General features: G+C 48.2%; 1 protein-coding gene across 1 annotated transcript in view; it reads left to right on the plus strand.

Moving 5' to 3' along the window:
* Positions 1-16,262, plus strand: part of CCDC170 (coiled-coil domain containing 170) — a 371,660-nt gene that overhangs the window by 291,048 nt on the left and 64,350 nt on the right. The window lies entirely within an intron of this gene.

The following is a 16,262-nucleotide window of genomic DNA, read 5'->3' on the forward strand; positions in this document are numbered from 1 at the left end:
CTCCAGGGACTAAGTCCTCATGTCGGGCCACTGAGCATGCCCGTGGAGTGACCTTCCATTGGTGATCGAGGGTCATGTGCTCAGGTCCTGCTCGTGTTCGGATTCGCCCATCCGAGAAGCCAGGAAGGTCCCGGATGCCCGTGGCTATAAAAGGTTCGCATGGCCGCTCGCCCATGTGCTAGTATAGACTGTATTTACAGACTATTTGGAGTGAGTGATGTATGCACGTATGAATGTCTCTGGTGAATGACTCATTAAGAAACCCCTACCCTTGGTACGCATGTGTTGTGCAACCTAGCCTGCTAGCGCCCAGGCTTAGGCGTAGGTAGGTCTGAGGTTGAGTCAGGCATCTGGCCTCACCAGGGACTCGGCACGCCTCAGTGCACGTGCTCCATACCCAGCGTCTATAGCGGCGCTCGCGGCAGAGACACCGCACGTTTAGTGGGCCTAGAAGGACTCTAACCCTGTGTCCTTGGGGTAGAGTTCTGTGGCCGTACACTGTGCGCTCTTTTGGCTGCGCTCTGTGAGTTAACAGGCTCCGGCATCTACTTTCAGCGGTGGTGCAGCTCTGTGCAGTAACAGAGTTCGCCCTGTTCACATTGGGTGACGTAACCCACGTGTGACTGGTTTCACACCGCTTAATTCTTCTGCCATTACTTAGCAGCAGTGTACCACCTCTGCACGGTGGACCTCGGGCTGCGAACACACCTACTATTATTTTATAATTTGGTGCGTTCCGCCAGCCCTAACATTATACTAGCGCCAGGGTCTGGCTAGTAATGGCGAATGAACAGCGACTGCTGCAGTACATCCGGCAGCTGCAGGGCACGTTGGCGGCTCTCGAGCGTTCAGCCTCAGCTGCGGATGTTACTGCGGTTGCTATTAAGGCAGCCACAGAGGCTGTCTCCCGTGTGACCACAGCCATCCCTGCCCCGACTTTGTCCCGCCTCCCGCTGCCCGAGAAGTTCTCGGGTGATAGTGCTTTTTGTAGGGGTTTCGTAAGCCAGTGCTCTATACAGCTGGAGCTGCTGGCCGCATGATTCCCCTCTGAGCGGGCTAAAGTGGGATTTATTATTTCCCTCTTGTCGGGCAGGGCTTTGGAGTGGACTACACCGCTGTGGGAGCGTGGTGATCATGTGGTGCATAGTGTCTCACGGTTCTTGGACACTCTGAAGCAGGTCTTCCTGGGGCCACGAGTCACCCATGACACCGCGCTCCGGCTGCTGGCATTATCACAGGGCTTAGCCATGGTCAGCCACTTTGCCATCCAGTTCCAGACACTGGCCTCAGAGTTAGAGTGGCCAGATAAGGTCCTCATTCCGGCATTCTGGAGAGGTTTGGCTGGCCATGTGAAGGACGCTCTGGCTACCAGGGAGATTCCCGCTACACTGGAGGAGCTTATCACTGTCTCCACCTGTATTGATCTTCGCTTCGCCGAGCGAAGGTTGGAGCGGGCCCAGTGTAGGCAGAGGTTTAGGTTGGCATCTAGCTTTGCTAAACCTCTGGAATCTTCCGATCGGGCGTCCGAGCGTCAGGGAACTTCACGTGAGGGATCCAGGCCCCGGTCCGCTGTAGCTCCTGTGAGCTGTCATGTTTGCCGGCAGTCCGATCACCCTGCCAACTGGTGCCCACAGCAGCTGGGAGAACGCTCGCGCCTAGTGGCCGTAGGAGGCGGCGCACTAGAATCAGCTGCGTTTTCCTCCAAGCTGTCCTTTAAGGGGACACTTGAGGTTGATTCTTCCACTCTGGCGGTGGAGGTTTGCGTGGATTCCGGGACAGAGGGCAATTTATGTCATCAGCCTTCGCTCAACGGCACGCTATACCCCTGGTTATGATGTCTACACCAGTCACAGTCAGAGTGGTGAACGGCGCCACTCTACCCTCACAGATAACCCACCAGACCGCCCCCTTGTTACTCTCAGTGGCTCCATCTCATCAGGAGACGATATCCCTCCTCATCATGCCCGAGGGTATTGACCAGGTACTTCTAGGGGTCCCCTGGTTGCGGTACCACTCCCCCCATATAGAGTGGTCCGCAGGGAGGATTATTGGGTGGAGTAAATCATGTGAGAGTAGAAGTCTGAGGGAGTGCGTTCAGGTTGCCTCCACCGAGGTTCCCGCAGATCTCTCCTCGCTCCCCAAACACTATCGACAGTATGCGGACGTGTTCTCCAAAAAGGCGGCGGAGACCCTTCCACCGCATCGCCCCTATGACTGTCCTATTGACCTCTTGCCTGGTGCTGAGCCTCCCCGGGGTCGAGTCTATCCCCTATCTCTCCCGGGGACAGAGGCCATGTCTCAATACATCAGAGAGAATCTGGCAAGAGGATTCATTAGGAAGTCAGTGTCACCAGCGGGGGGCGGGATTCTTCTTTGTCCAGAAGAAGAGTGGGGAACTACGTCCTTGCATTGATTACAGGGGTCTTAACGCCATCACCGTTAAGAATAAGTATCCTCTGCCCCTGATATCAGAGCTGTTTGATAGGCTACGGGGAGCGAGAGTGTTTACCAAACTTGATCTGCGGGGGGCTTACAACCTGATTCGCATCCGTGATGGGGACGAATGGAAGACGGCATTTAACACCAGGGATGGACACTATGAATACCTGGTGATGCCTTTCGGCCTCTGTAATGCCCCAGCCGTCTTCCAAGACTTTGTGAACGATATCTTCCGGGATATGCTTACCACCTCGGTTGTAGTCTATCTGGATGATATTCTCATCTACTCACCAGATATTGACTCCCACCGGAGAGATGTTTGCAAAGTTTTCGATCGCCTGCGGGCAAACTCCCTCTATGTCAAGTTGGAGAAGTGTGTGTTTGAGCAGGAGTCCTTGCCTTTCCTGGGCTATATCATCTTCGCCCGGGGGTTGGCCATGGATCCTGCCAAGCTACAGGTGGTGATGGATTGACAGGAACCTCATTCTCTCAAAGCGGTGCAGCGCTTTATGGGGTTCATAAATTACTATCGCCAATTCATCCCCCACTTCTCGACTTTGGTGGCACCCTTGGTAGCCCTCACCAGGAAGGGCGCAAACCCCAAGTTGTGGTCGGATCCGGTCTCCAAGGCCTTCTCCTCCATTAAGTCCCATTTCGCTAGCGTTCCCATTCTACATCGCCCCGATGTAGATAAGCCCTTCATTCTGGAAGTGGATGCCTCTTCCGTCGGTGCTGGAGCGGTCCTGTTTCAGAAGGACACACAAGGTCGGAAGCACCCATGCTTCTTTTTCTCAAAGACCTTCACACCGGCAGAGAGGAATTATGCCATTGGGGACAGGGAGTTGCTAGCGATGAAGTTGGCCTTCTCGGAGTGGAGACACCTCCTGGAGGGGGCTCGCCATCCTTTCCAGGTGTTTACCGACCACAAGAACTTGGTGTATTTACAAACAGCCCAGCGGCAAAATTCTCGCCAGTCCAGATGGTCTTTGTTCTTTTCCCGGTTCCACTTCACCCTCCATTTTCTCTCCAGGGAGAAGAACGTCCGGGCCGATGCTCTCTCCCGCTCCATGGTGTCATCGGAGGAAGAGGAGGAGGAGCCTCGGCTGATCGTCCCATCCGAGAGCCTGAGGACTGTGGCTCCGGTTGCTCTTGAGTCAGTACCTCCAGGCAAGACATTTGTCCCTGCCCGTCTGCGACCGGAGGTCCTCTCTTGCGCCCAGAATAGGTCCTCTCGGCAGCGGCCCGCTGGGCTTCTTTTTCCTCTGCCAGCAGCGGACACGCCCTGGGAGATGGTCGGTATGGATTTTGTGGTGGGGCTACCCAAGTCCAGTGGCAGCACGGTCATTTGGGTTGTCACCGACCATTTCTCTAAGATGGTGCACCTGGTACCTCTCTCCCGGTTACCTTCTGCGCAGGGCCTGGCAGTGTTGTTCATTAAGCACATTTTCCGCCTGCATGGCATGCCGGACAAGATTGTCAGTGACCGGGGTCCTCAGTTTGCGTCCCGGTTTTGGAGAGAGCTTTATTCCCTGCTCAGCATTGAGCTGAATCTCTCCTTGGCCTATCATCCCGAACGGGTTGGTAGAGAGAGCCAACCAGACCCTGATTACATATTACATATCTTCGACATTTTGTCTTGGCCAAGCAGGACGACTGGGCATCCTTGCTGCCGTGGGAAGAGTTCGCTTTGAACAATGCTGTGGCCGACTCCACCGGTCAGACCCCATTCCTCCTAAATTACGCCAGCATCCGCGCGTCCCTGTGCCCATGCCTGTGTCATCCACCGACTCCAGGGTGGCAGACTGGGTGGTGGAGGCACGCAACATTTTTGATCACACCCAGGATGCTAACCGGGCTTCCAAGGAGAGAATGAGGACCTCCGCTGATGCTCACCGGCGCCCTGCTCTGACTTTTGCCCCTGGCGACTTGGTGTGACTCTCCGCCCGAAACATCAGGCTGCGGGTAGAGTCCACTAAGTTCGCACCATGCTACATTGGCCCCTTCAAGGTCCGAGCAGATCAGCTCTGTGGTCTACCGTCTGGCCCTTCCTCCACACTTGGCTGTCTCTGATACATTCCACGTGTCTCTCCTTAAGCCTGTTCACTTGTCCCGGTTCTCCGAGTCTTCGGACGAGTTTGAGGTCAATGCCATCGTGGGATGCAAGGTGATGTGGGGCAAAAAGTTTTATTTGGTGGATTGGAAGGGTCATGGTCCAGAGGGCTCGGACCTGGGAGCCAGTGGAGAACATCCACGCTCCACTCCTCATTGCAGCATTTGAGCGTAGCGAGGCTCAGAGGCCCTCGATGGGGGGTAATGTTAGGCGTCAGGTTCCTGCCACTGCACAGCAGGAATCCAGAGCCTTGCACCCAGCGGTCTCCCATTCTTCTTTGGCCGCAGTGGAGCCTGCTCAGCAGATTCGTCGGACCCGGCGCTCTGCCCAGGCCAACTCCGTGGTTTGCTTGCTGCTGATACCTCTGGCACAGCTATGACAATGCATGCTGCTCAGCAGCGAGATTCTCCAGGGACTAAGTCCTCATGTCAGGCCACTGAGCATGCCCGTGGAGTGATCTCCCATTGGAGAATGAGGGTCACGTGCTCAGGTCCTGCTCGTGTTCGGATAGGCCCATCCGAGAAGCCAGGAAGATCCCAGACGACCATGGCTATAAAAGGTTCGCATGGCCGCTCGCCCATGCGCTAGTATAGACTGTATTTACAGACTATCTGGAGTGAGTGATGTATGCACGTATGAATGTCTCTGGTGAATGACTCATTAACAAACCCCTACCCTTGGTATGCATGTGTTGTGCAGCCTAGCCTGCTAGCGCCCAGGCTTAGGCGTAGGTAGGTCTGAGGTTGAGTCAGGCATCTGGCCTCACCAGGGACCCGGCACGCCTCAGTGCACGTGCTCCATACCCAGCGTCTATAGCGGCGCTCACGGCAGAGACACCGCACGTTTAGTGGGCCTAGAAGGGCTCTAACCCAGTGTCCTTGGGGTAGAGTTCTGATGCCGTACACTGTGCGCTCTTTTGGCCAAGTTCTGTGAGTTAACAGGCTCCGGCATCTACTTTCAGCGGTGGTGCGGCTCTGTGCAGTAACAGAGTTCGCCCTGTTCACATTGGGTGACGTAACCCACGTGTGACTGGTTTCACACCGCTTAATTCTTCTGCCATTACTTAGCAGCAGTGTACCACCTGTGCACGGTGGACCCCGGGCTGCGAACGCACCTACTATTATTTTATAATTTGGTGCGTTCCGCCAGCCCTAACAGAGGTTCATGCTGAGCAACAATCGCAGTGGCTCGACCAAAATGGGAGACCGCAGATCCAGACAAGGCCTCGGATCCATCCTGCACAGTGGGAGAGTCCTGGCGTCTAACACTGAGAAGCTCCATTTTTATTATCCCTTCCCAGACGATAAACATCGGTCCCCAGCTGTCAGCTTTCCCTCAGCTGGTTAAGAATAATATGGGGGACCCCACACCATTTTTTTTGCAGGATGCATCTAGGCCTCTTTTTGTTGGCTTGGTTTATTAGGGCGTCTGTCCCTGTGTGTTGCATACTATATATATGAAGAGCCGTGGCGTGGCTTGCGTCTTATCTATTTTGGCCAAAATATTAACCAATACCTCATTTAATGTATTTATCATATGCATTAATTTTTTTGCACTTTTTGTCATATCAGTTTTTGCAGGGTGCAGCTAGGCCTCTTTTTGTTGGCTTGGTTTATTAGGGCGACTGTCCCTGTGTGTTGCATACTATAGCGCTGGTACAGCCCGCCTGATAATACTATGGGCGTCATTAATAGACTGCAAGCCAGACACATTGCATCACACTTACCTGTGTGACTGGCGTCCTATGCAAGCCATATCAATGTGCAATCTTTTCTACTAGGCAGACAACCCCTCCATAGTCTGGTAGGTGTGGGGTGGCTGTTTTTTATCAGTAGTTTGCACTTGTGCTGCCCCTTGCCTTTATTAGTGGAGGCCTGCTGCATCCAGCTAGATGTGCATTTGTCATCAGAGAGGGTTTTGGGAAGGCCATATTTCATGGTATGTGTTTTTTTTAAATTTTTTTCTATGTTAGCTGTAGCTTACAGCTAGCCTTCCAGAACTGTGATGTGAACTTGATGCCTCTGTCAGAAACTATATGGAGAGGTAACCCATGAAGACGGAATAGATCCTGGATTAACTTCTCAGCAAGCACAGCAGCAGAAGGGAGTCCAGGCAATGGAGTAAAGTGGGCCATCTTCGAAAAGTGATTCACAACTACCCAGATGACCTTACAAACGGCAGATATTGGAAGATCGGTAATGAAGTCCATCACAATGTGCTGGCAGGGCTCTGGTGGTGGGCTCTGGTGGTATGGGCAAGGGTAGTTAACGACTTGGCAGAAGCTGTTTCGGATTATTATTATGGGAACAGGATGGACAGGCTGTGACGAAATCGGCAATATATTTGAGCAGAGATGGCCACCAATAATGCCTTAAAATAAGAAGAGCCATTTTCTTGTGCCTGACATAACCAGCCAATTTAGATGAGTGACCACACTGAAGAACCCGCTTCCAGTCTGGATCCACGACAAAGGTCCTCCCATGTGGATCCTGAGACAAGTCCACCAGAGTAATAGAAAGCATCTTGGAGGATTCAATGATGTTTTGATTTGTTAAAAGACAGAACGGATCTAGAAAACGCATCCGCCTTCACATTCTTGTCCTCTGGCCCAAAATGGAGAACAAAATCAGATGGGGCAAAGAACAATGACCACCTGGATTGACTCTTATTTAGCCTCTGTGCAGACTGCATGTAGGCTACCTTCTTGTGGTCAGTGTAAATAATTACTTGTTGAACTGCTCCTTCAAAAAGAAAGCACCACTCTTACAAAGTCAATTTAATCCCCAACAGTTCTCAATCACCAATCGAGCAATTGTGTTCAGGAGCCAAAAAGACTTTGCAAAAGTAGTCGCAGGTCATCATACATCCGGTAGAAGACTTCTGAATAAGAAAGGCACCAGCCCCAGTGAAAAAAGCATCCACTTCCAAGAGGAATTGCTTATTATTGTCAGGTCTGTGCAGCACTGGAGCTGAAGAGAAGGCCTGTTTTAGGGAGTTTCCAACCTCCGGAGTCCATACTCTAGGATTAGCACCCTTGAGAGTCACAGCAGAAAGTGGAGTGGAAAAATGTGGTATGAATCGGTAGTAATTAGCGTATCCCAGAAAGTGCTGGATTACTTTCAGACCATCAGGACAGGCAACTTCGGAACAGCATACACCTTCACTGGTTCCATCCTTAGTCCGGTCTCTGAGATAATGTAACTCAGGAAGGGAATAGAGGTCTGCTCAAATACACACTTCTCGAACAGATGGTTCCTCCTCAACCACTGCAGGACTTGGCGAATGTCCATTCTATGTGTGGGCAGATCGAGAGAGTACGTCAATATGTTGTCCAAGTAGACAAAACACATGAGTAGAATAGATCCGGAAAATATTCACCAGTTCTTGGAAGATGGCTAGGTCATTGTAGAGCCCAAATGGCATTACGCTATACTGACTGCCCTGGGTGTTAAAGGCAGTCTTCCATTCATCCCCCTGGCATATTCGGATCATGTTATATGGCATTCACAGATCAAGATTAGTAAAGACTCTAGAACCTCGGAGATGATCAAACAACTCCAAGATGATAGGCAGAGGATTCTTATTCTTGATTTTTATCTAGTTGAAGCCCCTATAGTCAATACATGGACAGAGTTAGCCGTCCTTCTTAACAAAGAAGAATCCTGCTCCAGCTGGGGAGGAAGACTTCCTGATAAATCCCATAGCTTATACTCCTTGATATATTCGGACCTAGCTCTGGTCTCTGCCTGGGACAGAGATTAGATACAGCCATGAAGGGGGGACGAGCCAAGGAGAGGGTATATAGTATAATTGTATACCATTTGTGGTGTTAATGTCTCCACTTCCTTCTTATCAAAAACATCCATGTAAGTCCAATAAGTGGGAGACAAGCCAGGTAAATTTGACAGTAGCCAGAGGTCGGGCAGGATGGATGGGGACAAGGCATTTCTTATGACAGGACTGACCTCAAAGGAGTACCTCTCTGGATCTCCAATCCAAGGTAGGCTCATGTGCTCATAACCATGGTAGGCTCAGAAGCAGAGGATAGGACAAACCTGGTAGCACATAAAAGGAGATCTTTGAGTGCAATGTTCCTATCCGAAGCTTGACTTGCTCTGAAACAAAAATAACGGCGTCATATGAAGCACAGCAGCGCAGCTGCTTAGTAGTGACCACCATAACGGTCACTGACCACCAATTACTCTATTGTACTGCATACTAAGATTACCCCTCTATCACTGCGATACCTTATGTGAGATTTCACATGAATTTGCATTCACCCTAGTACACTGATGAAGGTCTTACTTGACCGAAACGTTTGTTACTAGTGGCTACTGTATGTATAAAAATTAAAATTTATTTTTCTCACATCAAAATCGATGAGTGTGCCCAGTATTTGATATTTATCACATGAAAGCAGACACTGATAGAGTCAGTTAAGGAGAGTAGTTCTCACCCAAGGTAGCCTCTCTTACTCGCCCTAGGTTTGCATTTTACCAGCTTCTCAGGACAGGAGTGAATTAAATATTTGGGACTATCGCAGTACAAGCACCTCCTCTCTTAATGATGCCTAGCCAGCTTCACACTGTCAACTTGCATAGATTTGGAGGGGAATATCAAAGCTGAAGTCCATGGCATGATCGGCCTCTGGAAGGTAGGTTTTATTTGCTCGGATCACCTCCCTTGAGCGCTCCTGAAACCTGAGGTCAATCTGTGTAGCCAGGAATGCCAGGTCTTCTGAAAAGGCAGTAACATCTCAACTGGCTAGTTCATCATTAATTCTCCCCACCCTCCCAGAAGTCAGCTACCAGTTGTTCATTATTCCAAATGAGCTCAGAGAATAGGCTATAAAAACGGATGGCGTATTGGCCCACAGTGACATTTCCCTGGCACAGTCAGATAGAGGGTGCTGCAGAAAAAACATGGCCTGGCTAATCAAAGACCTTGCTGAAGGCCGCTAGGCAAGTCTGGAGGTTCCCTCTCTCCCATAAGGAGATAACCATGCAAGAGCCTCGCCACCTAAGTGGAACATGATGAATGACACTTTGGCTCGGTCAGATGAGAACTGATGTGCCAAAAGCTCAAAGTGTAGTGTGCACTGTTTGAGGAAATTGTTGCATTGTGTAGGATCAACGTCAAATCGTGGAGGAGCAGACAGACGAGGTCTGCAACCAAGAACATAACTAGTGGACTGGAGTGTCACAGCAGAGTTTGCCACAGCTTGGACAGCAGCGGATGCGGCCACAGATGTCAGCGTGTCCAAGCGGGTGTTCACTGTCTGCAGATAGAAGATCTTATCCTGCTGCTCTTTCTGGTGGAAAATCTCCTGGTACAGCTCAGAGAGTGGAGGAGATTGAGATTCCATGGCCTGAGCCATCTGTAGCACATGAGGTAGTGGAACCACTGTGCCTTGGACCTAGGAAATCCTGGAGGGGTGTGATTAGGCGAACACCCAACTCTTCACTAGAGCCCCTGATAGTGTGGTTATACTTAGCTCTAGATGGACACCAGGTGCTACTCCAGGACAGACCTTAGACACACAGCACTTGACCCCCAAAGGGGTAGGAAGCTGGTACAGTAATGGGTGGGCATGGCAAGCATGGCTGATATACAGAAAGACACGGTAGATGCTGGCAGGCTTGACTGGTATACAGGAAGGTACGTCAGGTGCTGGCAGGCACGGCTGGTATACACAGCACGTGCAGGTAGATATGGCTGGTATACAGGAAAGCATGGCAGGGGCAGGCAGGTATGGCTGGTATACAGGATGGCATGGCAGTTGGTGGCAGGAACGGCTGGTACACAAGACGGCATGGCAGGTGCTGGCGGGCCTGGCTGGTATACAGGAAAGCATGGCAGATTCAGGCAGATACGGCTAGTATACAAGAAAGCACGGCAGGTGCTGGCAGGTACAGGTGGGTACAGGCAGGTACAGGTGCGTACAAGCAGGTACAAGAGGGAACAGCCTGGTAAACAAGAACAGGGGACCTGACAACTAGTGTACAGAAAACTGACCAAACACATTTCTCAGGCACCTTCCATCAGGTGGAGGTACCTTAAATAATAAGTTTCTCCCAGCCATTGGCCAGGGACATTTTAGGACAGTGCACGCTGTCTCTTTAAGAGACCGATAGCACATATGCCCTAAGAGCAGTGCTCAGGGATCAACCAGATGTGCGCAGACCCCAGGAGAATGCAGGAGCAGGAGGAAGCACAGGCTGAGGGCTAGACAGTGAGTGAGTCGGCATCCCTGCCGAGGGAAAGGAAGATGAAGATGCTGGCGCTGTAGAACTATAGATTTCTCTAAAACAACAAAATGGATTTCTACAAGAAAGGTAAGGATTTAATGGCTGATAGTTAACTACTGAATGTTTGACTGAGTTTAGATAGTTATCATCTTCTAATATCATGCCCTATCAAACAAAACCAAATGATATTCTTATTCTCAAGAACCTATGGGCATGAGATTAGTCACTATGTGCTAAACACTACAATACAAGCATAGTATTTTTACACAGCATGTACATAATCAATTTATCTAATTTCTAGACTTTCCTCAGGGTACAAGAAAAACTACATTACATTTAGCGATGCACCAGCAATCCCGATAACGATACGACCTGGTCAGGATCGCTGGTGCATCGCTAAATGGTCACTAGTGATCTGCCAAACAGGCAGATCTCACCAGCGACGCAGCAGCGATAAGCGATCCGTCGGCGGTCGCTCTTACCTGTCACACCTCAGCGATGATGACGACTTCCGTCTGCGTCCATGCGTCACTAGTTGGCGCCAGTGGGGCGCCAATGAGGACAAATGGGCCAGGACATTCGAGCGTGGTCAGCAATATCCAGAGGGGGAGCCAGTTGCTGGTACGTGTCACATGTAGTGAGATCGCTAGCGATATCGCTGTTGCATCACAAAATCGGCAACGCTTTAGCGATATCGCTAGCGATCTCGCTATGTGTAAAAGGCCCTTAAGGGCAGACAAAGTGTAAGCTAGGTAGGCAGGATATTTAAATATAGCTTTATCTCTGATCACGACTGCTATTAATTGGTCTGGGATTTTAGCTGTAAGCTACTGAAAGTTAACCACTTTTTTTTTAGAAAAAGTACTACGGTATTTGAATTACAACGGTGTAGTTCGTATTGATTTGTGTAGGCAGCCTTATTTATTGTAGTTGGTGATCAAAATGTTTGCGTCAGGGCAGACTTAAGGCCCCGTCTCACATAGCGAGATCGCTGATGCGTCACCGATTTTGTGACACAACAGCGATCTCGCCAGCGATCTCGCTACATGTGACACATACCGGCCCCCCCGCTGGATATCGCTGATCGTGCTCGAATGTCCTGGGCCAATTTTCATCATCGGCGTCCCGCTGGCCAGCATGCATCGCTGTGTTTGACACCGACAAGCGACCTCATTGGCGACGCAGAACTTAGGAACGCAGGCTGGAATCGTTCAGAATAGCTGCTGTTTGACAACGCACCAGCGATCCTTACCAGGTCGTATCGTTGTCTGGATCGCTGGTGCGCCGCTATGTGAAACAGGATCCTTACAAATTAACCCCTTTACCCCCGAGGGTGGTTTGCACATTAATAGCAGGGACAATTTTAGCAATTCTGACCACTGACCCTTTATGAGGTAATAATTCTGGAACGCTTCCTTGGATCCTGATGATTCTGAGATTGTTTTTTCATGACATATTGTACTTTATGATAGTGGTAAAATTTCTTTGGTATGACTTTATGAAAAGAAAACGGAAATTTGGCGAAAATTTGGAAAATTTCACAATTTTTAAACTTTGAGATATGTCACAAAAATGGTTAATGGAAGTTATAAGGGTTAAAAGTTTTTTTTTTCGTTTTTTCATTTTTCCAACAAATTTACAAAACCATTTTTTTTAGGGACCACATCATATTTGAAGTCACTTTGAGGGGTCTATATAAAAGAAGATACCCAAAAGTGACACCATTCTAAAAACTTCAACCCTCAAGATGCTCAAAACCACATTCAAGAAGTTTATTAACCCTTCAGGTGCTTCACGGGAGTTTTTTTAAACAAAAAAATTAACATTTAACTTTAATACCCCATATGAGGGAGAAAATCACTGTTTGGGCGCACGGCAGAGCTCGGAAGGGAAGGAGCGCCATTTGACTTTTTGAATGCAAAATTTGAAGGAACAATTGGCGGACACCATGTCGCGTTTGGAGAGTGTCTGATGTGCCTAAACAGTGAAAATCTTCAACAAGTGACACCATTTTAGAAACTAGATCCCTAAGGGTAATTGATCTAAATGTGTGGTGAGCACATTGAATCCTCAGGTGCTTCACAGAAATTTATAACTATGAGCCGTAAAAATAAAAATTAAAAAAATCAAGTTTTCCCCACAAATATGTTTCTAGCACAAAATATTGCATTTTCATAAGGGTAACATGAGAAACTGCATCATACAATTTGTTGTGAAATTTCTCCTGAGTACGCTGATACCCCATATGTGGGGGAATACTACTTTTGAGGCACAGTGCAAAGCTCAGAAGGGAGGAGGCGCCATATTGGAGTTCAGATTTTGCTGGAATGGTTTGAGGGTGCCATTTCACATTGGCAGAGCGCCTGAGGAGCCAGAACAACAGAAACCCCCTATACATGAACTCATTTTACAAACTACGCTCCCCAATGAATTCATCTAGTGGTACAGTGATCATATTGACACCACATGTGCCTCATAGAATTTTATACCACTGAGCAGTGAAGAAAAAATAAATTACATTTTTACGACTAAAATGTTGTTTTAGCCCCAAATTTTTCATTTTTCTAAGGGCTAATAGGAAATTTTTTTTACAACAAACTGAGATCCATTTTTTCCTGTGTGCGCAAATACCCTACATGTATTTGGGAAATACTTTTCAGGCACAGTGCACAGCTCAGAAGGCAAGGAGTACCAGATTTTACGGTTATGATTTGCAGGTGCCATGACCCACTGAGAGAGCCCATGAGATGCCAAAACAGCAGAGCTGCCCATAAATGACCCCATTTTACAAACTATACCTCTCAATGAATTCATCTAGGGGTGCAGTGATCATTTTGACACCATGGGTGTGTCATAGAATTTTATACCATTGGGCAGTGATGAAAAATAACTACTGTATTTTTCGGATTATAAGACGCTCCAGATTATAAGACGCACCCCAAATTTTGAAGAGAAAAATAGAATTTTTTTAATAAAATGGTGGTGCTTCTTATAATCCATGTGTCTTTTTGCTTATCGGAGGTGGTGGCTGCGGTGAAGCGGGGTGCTAGGGTCGCTGCTAGAGGAGGCAGGAGTGGGGTGATGTTGCAGGCCGTAGGCTGAGATGAGGGGGTGTTCTGTTGTGCGACGTGCCGCTGTGGGGATGTCTGGTGCTGTGGGTGTGTCTGGTGGTGATGCCTGGTGCTGCTGCGGGTGTCTCTGGAGGTGTGGCGGATGCCCTGTGGTGCTATGGGGTTGTCCGGTGCTGTGGGGTGTCTGGTGGTGCTGACTGATGCTGCTGCGGGTGTCTCCGGTGCTGCAGGGGGGCTATGGTTTCCTGTGCGGTGGACTCTGGGAAAGTGGCCGCTGGGCGTGGCATATGTGCAGATGGAGATCTCGGCACCAAGATTTCGGGAGATGAGATCTCAACGCTGACCCAGAGCCTTTCTGCTACCAGTAAGGTTGAAGCCCCCTATATTTCCATTAACAGATGGTTGACCTGAGTGAGGGTTAGCTTTTTTGTGGATTGAGTTGAAGCTTTTATTGTGAACATTTTACATAATGCTTGGCATCACATTTAACCTGCACTCTTTGCTGACCACTTACTTTGGGGTTTCCATCTAAATCTCCAAGTGACGTGATTCAGATGAAACCCTCGAGGGATCCATTCACTATAATGAGGCAGCAAATTTACTCTGGACTCCGTCTGACCTTTGTTTAGCGGAGTCCTTCTTTTCAGAAGTGCACAAAACTGTGGCTGACGGCATTTTAGTGCAATTCTAAAAAGAGATTGACACTGCCGTATCACAGGTAACATGGCGTCCACATTGTCTCCATCTGCCTCATTATAGTGAATCTTCTGCCAGAGGTTCCATCTGAATCACGTATTTTAGAGATTTACACGGAAACCCCGATATAAGAGCACAACGCAGAGCGCAGGATAAATGTGCACCAAGCCTTACTGCGATATTTGGTAGGCAGAATGAAAAAATCAACAACATGTGAATAATTGGTTTTATTTCTTTTTTATGCCATTCCTTGTGTGGTACTGTATACGTGATTAGGTGACTTTACTCTTTGGGTTGGTGCGATTACAGCGATACCAGATTTATGTCGGATTTTTATGTTTGGTTGCAGACACACACTAAAAGACGCTTTTTATTGCAAAAAATAGTTTTTGCGTCACCACATTGTGAAAGCTATCATTTTTCCATATTTTGGCCAATGGAGTCATTTGAGGTCTTGTTTTTTGCAGGATGTTTTTATTGGTAATATTTTTGGGCACATAACATTTTTTGATCGCTTTCTATTCTGATTTTTGTGAAGCAGAATGAGCAAAAACGGGCAATTCAGTAATTTATTTGGGGAGTGGGTTTATGCCGCTCCTTGTGTGGTAAAATTGGTAAGTCAGTTTTATTTTTCGGGTCAGCACGATTACAGCTGTACCTCAATTATATTTTTTTTTATGTTTTGGCGTTTTTATATAATAAAAACTATTTTAAAGAAAAAAATTATTTTTTTTGCATCACTTTATTCTGAGAGCTATAACTTTTTTATTTTTCCACTTATGGAGTGATATGGTGGCTTGTATTTTTGCGGGACAAATTGCCGATTTCAGCAGTACCATGTTTTGTATTGTTATTATTATACCATTTATATTCGTCTTTTTGCTCTTGTTTTATTACACTTTTTGTTCAGTGGTATGATGATAAAGTCAGCCCTCTGCCTGCTCCCAAAATGCTGCAATCATGTTTGATCACAGCATTTTGGGGGTTGAATTGCCGGAAGCGGTTTGTGACCGCTCCTAGCACTTAGTGCCGGATGTCAGCTGTCAGAATCGCGCGGGCGATCATTTAGACGATCCATCGAACAGACCAGGGGTTAAAGGGAACCTTTCACCAGGAGTTCCCTATATAACGTACTGCCAGCACCTGTAAACCCTCTGTTATAGCATACTAGAATGATGTATGTATGCCCTCAATTCACTATGTAAGTCACAAAAAAGACCTTTTATTATACTCACCTATGCCACGGTCTGGTCCAATGGATGTCTCTGGTCTTGATTTGGCACCTCCTTTCTTCTTACAATCTGTGTCCTTCTCTGCTTTATGTAGATGATGTATCTTACATCATCCATGCAATTTCCCAAATGTGTTCTTGTGCAGGTACACTCTCTTTCCTGCTGAGGGTAAGGCTGAGTACTGTAGTGCTCTTCGACTTTTGCCAGCATACACGTATTATAGTACTTTGCTTTGCTCTCATCAGGGCAGAGAAAAGTGCGCCTGCACAAGAGCAGAGTACTATGTATGGGTGACGTAGAACATGTCATCAACTCAAAGCAAGAAGGAGAACAGCGAAAGCAACAAGAGAGGATGCACCAGATGAATACCAGCGACACCCATCAGACCAGATGGGGAGTATAATGAAGGCCATTTTTTGTGTTATGAAGAGCGCATTGGAGACATATTCACAACATTCTAGTATAT

The sequence above is a fragment of the Dendrobates tinctorius genome, unplaced genomic scaffold (assembly GCF_039654945.1).
Source record: "Dendrobates tinctorius isolate UK_male_01 unplaced genomic scaffold, ASM3965494v1 ptg000250l, whole genome shotgun sequence".
In the NCBI taxonomy this organism is placed as follows: domain Eukaryota; kingdom Metazoa; phylum Chordata; class Amphibia; order Anura; family Dendrobatidae; genus Dendrobates; species Dendrobates tinctorius.